We start from the raw sequence: 6,082 nt of genomic DNA on the forward strand, positions 1-6,082 counted from the left end.
TGCCCTTTGCCCTTGGCCCCTCGCACTTTGCTTCTTGTCCCTCGCCCCTTTTATTATTTAATTATATCGCTTCTCGAGTCAATTTTACGGAACGTCGCATTTGTAATAGGTTTACTTCATTCTAATTTTACTGACTGATTGTAGTTTGTTAATTCTATTTTATGAGAACATTTTTTAAAAAAAGTTCTTTTTTGTATTTACACTTTTTTTTATTGATTACAGTTAGTGATGTTTACGCTTGATTGTTAGTTAAAATATAAACAAAGAAAAGCTTTTAATTTTAGTCATACTTACGAGTAATATTTGTTAACGTCATAATATTTTTAAATAACAATAATTAAAGCAATAGTTGCTTTAATCATAACTTTATCACAATAACTTGTTTTCTAATATAATAATAACTTAGTTTTAATCAAAGTTAATGTACAACTTAATAGATTCCTTTAAGCTATTATTAACATATCATTGTATTAATAATAAAATGTGATATTTTTATTAAAAAATATTGTTTTATTTACGAAAATGTCCCAAAAGTAAAAAGCAATTTAAAGAAAATTTAACCTTACGAATGCCTTATTATTTAAATACATAACAGAGTAAAGATAACAAAGGACGTATTCTATACAAGCTGTTCCCATGCGACTTCATTCGCATGAAATTATGAAAATTGTTTTATTGATTACATTTGTCAAATTCAATTGCCATCATGTCAAAATGACCGACTGACATGATGACAAAGCATGGCAATTTTGCTTCCTTGATGTTGGCAACAACTTATGGTCTCTTTCCCACATTAGGGATTTTATCAAAAATATTTACCCCCTAAATGTTTGAAAAATTAATGGCGTGAAAACATATAGCCTAAAGCGTGACGTTAGTGTATAGCTTTTTATTAAAAAAAAGAATTATTCAAAAATATGGTGTAATTGCTGACATCTTAGGCAACGAAGAAGTGTGTGTTTACGCTTTATTAAATAGTATACATTAGATATCGCATACGACTGAAACATAATTAAAAACAATTCCTCCATATGTACAGAAATTATGTAATTTGTATCCAAATTAACATAACTTTAATTAAGAAATTCTATGGCATTCATTTAAACAAGATTGCAGGAACAAAAACGTTTTAGTCCTTACATTTGTAGCAAATTTAATTAAACCTAATTTATTTGCTCGTAAACCGAATGCCAGGTGGCCGAGACATTCGTGATCAATTTGAATGGAGAATATAATTATCTATTCGCATAATAAAATGAAGATTTTCATGACGTAATTGTCAAACATTTAAATTCTCATAACCCGTAAATGAAGTTACATGGTATGCTACACGGCTAGCATTAATGTATTCAGTAACTTTACGGGGAAACATCTTCGATGTTACACGGCGTAACGCCACAACCTTTACGAGTTATTCTCTAACATTGTATTGAGTTCATCACTAGTAAAAGTAAAGGAGTATGAGAAAAAGAATCGGAATTTCTTTATATGATATCAATAAGCAATATATAAAGATGTTTTCCCTTATTACTTCGTTTATTCCCAAATATGATATTCGGTGTTGATTTGGTAAGAGCCACGGGGGACGTAATAAAGCGCGCCGTAATAAACCGACCGATTTCGTGACCGGTCCTGCATGATAATATCTCCGAGATACCCGGGGGTAACTTCATGGGGAGATTGTCAAAATTAATATTTCATCTTGAGATAGAGCGGAAAGTCTGAAAAAAACTGTCTATTTCTTGAGACTCTAAATCAATGACAAGATGGTACTTAATAACTTATCGTTGTTAAAATTCACGTCTTCAAAGATCAATTAAACAAAAATCATAACTTGTCTCCTAAAGTTTATTCTTCTTTATCCATAAGATTAATTCCCATATTTCTTGTTAATTTATCTGCAATAATATTGTAAACAGAACTCCTTATTCCTTGTATTCCCTGTGATATTCCAGCAGGAATTGCTGTGATAGTCCCCAAAAGTCCTTTATTGTTAATTTCCTCAGGTCTTGATGTTTTTACAGTCCCGGATTTATTTGCAACGATATCGTATGAATTCTTTAATATTTCAATTGGTTGCGATATTAATTTTATGGGAATTGGTATTATGCTTCCTAAAAGCCCTCTTTCATGATTAATTTCTACGGCCCTGTCTTCCGATTTTTCAGTTCCCGAGTTATTTTGAATACCGTATGTAGAATCCTTTATTTTATTAACAACATTTGATATTAATCCTAAGGGACACGCTGTTACTGTCTTCAAAATTCCTTTATGATTGTTTTCAGTTCTTCTCTTCGTTTCATTTTCGTGTTGATTTGCGCCGAAAATGAATCGTAGCGTCAAAACGTATGACATTTTCTGTTTAATTATTCTTGAAATTCTGTACATTTGATCTATACATTTTTTTATTAAGAATCCTGCCGTTTTCAGTACTAAGAGGATAATAAATTCGATAAAAAATTTGTTCATTTTATTTTACTTTCTGTCGTGTTATTAACGTCAATACGCAAGAGCTTATGATAACAAAGCATAAGGAATAGTATATTTATATAATATTGTTATCGTTTTTGATATATTGCTTTATTGTGTACTTTCCCTGTTGGTAATTGACGAATGGTTTGATTATTTGACCTGCCATAGAATACATGCACGTCTCGGTTCATATCAGCCGTATGGATAAACCAATTGTCATTTACTTTAAATATTATGCCCATATATCATTAAAAATAGTGTCTCCTTTCTCTGTATTAAAGTTATTAAAAACTGCAAGTATTTTGGTATCGGTATAAATAATAGTGTCTATTGTAAACTACAGTTAAAGTATTTTCGATAATTCTTTTTACAAATTGGTTTGAAAAATTCCCTAGTTACGTTTTCCTATTTAATTACATGTAAAGCGATTTAATGGATTTTTCCGATTAATTTTACACGTAGAACAACATCTATCAGTGTTTACTCTATACTAAATTTAATACAAAATCCTTCCATTCAAGAGCCATGTTATTTGGAAAGAAATAAAAAGCAAAGCCCTTGAATGGTAATAACCTCTCGAAGAAAACGAAGCAAATTTTCATAAATTGCATTGTTATTTTCTTTCTTATAGACGATGGCGAGGGTCTGAATTTAACGAAACGAGGGTAGTTCTATAAAATATAAATAAAATGTTATGGAGAACATACTTTTTAAGAAAAACATAATTGACCTGTGGTATATGTATCTTTTTATTGACTAGGTAGCATCTATGTTTATATTAATAACATATGCAGTTAACTGAAACTGAAAATATATTGATCCATGGTAGTAAGACGATACTTAGAAATATAATAGTTGATAAATAATAATTATAGAGAAAACAAAAATGTAGAGATTTTTCTTTCCAACTCTATTTCACCGTAAAAATATTTCTGTAAAAGCTTCAGTAATTTTAAGAGTATTTTTACAGTGTGATATAGGTTGCTCTTAACTGAACTTTAAATAAGCGATTTAAATAAGTTATAAAGGTAGCTTAATAATGTAACAATCTCGGGATTCTTATAAAAGTTCGAACAACTTAACGGAAGTGCTTCATGTAAGTTGGCAAGTTTCAGGAGGCTGTAGGCCCCCATTTGTGACATGCGACGTGCCGTGTACAGCTTACCGCCAACTTACGATAACTTATATAACTTTGTATGAGTAGTATTATTTACTCTTTTAACTTAAATACTAGCTCTTGTTTGCCACTCCGCTTAAAACTAAAAGAATAGTCATTATATATAACCTTTATTACTCACTGACAAGGTAGCTTTTTAATAGTAAAAAAAAATTACGAAATCCTCTTAGTAGTCTTTGAGTTATTTCAATACATAAAAAAATACAAATGTTTTCTTTTTATAATATTAGTATAGAAGTATAGATAACAACATGTTATGAATCTATGTATAGGAACCATATACATGGTAAATAAGGTTTTTTAAAAATGTACAAATGTGTAAATATACCTATTGTATTTATGACTATGTATATTCTACATGGCGTGACTATATTTAACAAGATATTTGACAGAGATAGCTGTTGCTAGACATAGCCAAAATCAATTGCGACGCCTGCAGTATTAAGATATCTAATTTATAAGGGACTGGTAGAAATCGTTTTATTATCAACAGTTATATCTAAAGAAAAAGTTTGTGTAAGGAATACAAATGCGTTCCTTCACAGGAAGTGGTTATTGGAGATAAGTTTCCGAAGCAGATTATTGGATCATAACAAAGTAACTGGGGCCAGGGCGCACCGCAACGGAATACAAAACAGCGACAGTGCGTAGAAAAGTATTAATATTTACAAAACAGTTGTATACCGAAGTTTTATTAAAAATACACTAACAAATAAATTGAGAAGATCACAGTAGGAAAACCCAGGGTTAAATAAACACGTGGTGGTTCATTTGTTTCTATATTTCACTCAATTACTTAGATTTAAACAAAAAATATATGTAAAGTATAATTGCTAAAATTTATGAAGCGCCTGCAATTTCTTATTAGCTCAGACCATGATTTATTAATGACTATAATAAGGCAGACATCGCTCTCGCTTCAACATTATTAATATAACATACAGCTCTTAAATTGTGATAATTACACAAATAACTAATAAAAAAAGAATAAAAAAGTATTTACGAGTAAAACATGTTAGAAATACCTCTGATTCCAATGTTATTTACTAGCTGTAACCGGCGACTCTGTTCGTGCAGAATTTTAAAAAAAAACCTAGCCAAAGTTTACCTTTTCTTCTATATCTGTACCAAATTTTATTTAGATGCGTTCAGCCGTTTACACATTACGTGGTTACAAACATCCATCCATCCATTTAAAAGTATTTGTAATAGAATAATGTGAACGAATGAATGACTGAATGAGGGACTTCATCACTACCTCACAACTTTACATATCATTGAGGAATACAAGCCTTTCATTCAATAACAAAAGTAACAATTAAGTTTTTCGCTTATGTCATTTATTACCAATTACGAATCAAATCATGCTTACATTTGAACTATTAGTTCTAAAGGACCTCATATAATTAGGCATAGACATCTACTGATGAAATACTACGTTTAATCTCAAGTTGCAAGCAAAACAAACGCCGAGACGCGATAATTTGCTAGAAAAACTGGCGTCGCTTCCCTGGAGATAAGGGATAACGAAATAACTGGAATAAAACGAGCCCACCTCGGGATACTTGGGATGAATAATATGAATACAACCCTTCTTATTAATAAAATGTTTAAGGGTTTTTCCTAATCATTTTACCACAGCGTTTATTTCTCAAATTAAATTAAATTCTACACTATAATACTCTGCATTAAATAAATCTCTAATCACTTGTTACTTGATAGACGGTACATGAAAACTAGTGTGTTGAATCGTCCTAAAAGTGATATTTCCCTTAACATATAAATTTACTTGTAAAAGCTTCAAAGTATTTTTAAAGGAGATATTTTTTTCTTATATAATTTCATTACTTGATCGGAGTAACGTAAAGTTTGTTGTACGATATTCGATCTTAAATGGCAAGGGAATTAGATTCTTTGACTGTAGAATAAATATGAATACAGAGTGCACATTCAGGTTCGGTTCGCGAAGGATGCTCGAGTTAAAATGCGTCGCGAAGAGCGTTCCCTCGTACCGTAGCGCGACTTCGTTGCCGTCAGTCTGAGCAAATACCAAACGATGTTCACACAAATTGAATAAACGTTTTAAGGTTTCAAAGCATTTTTATAGCAGACGGAATATGAAATTATCTTCAATTTTGCATATGTATTTGTACGCTTCGTCTTTGCGTGCTTAATCAATTGAGAATATGTACAAATTTAAAAGATATTTATAAATACTATAGGTTCTTATTTTAGAGAGGATTTTTTAATGGAAAATGCAGAAAGATATAAAGTGTAGGTTTTTTTATACTTGCATAATCTAACTTAATAATATAAATGTAAAAGTTTAGACGGATGGGTAGATGTTTGTTCGAATTTGTAGCCTAAAATTCTGAACGGATCTGGATGAAATTTGGCTTAGATGTAGAGCAGAGTACGGAAGAACACATAGGC

The sequence above is a fragment of the Papilio polytes genome, unplaced genomic scaffold, assembly GCF_000836215.1.
Source record: "Papilio polytes unplaced genomic scaffold, Ppol_1.0 DF821289.1, whole genome shotgun sequence".
Classification (NCBI taxonomy): Eukaryota; Metazoa; Arthropoda; class Insecta; order Lepidoptera; family Papilionidae; genus Papilio; species Papilio polytes.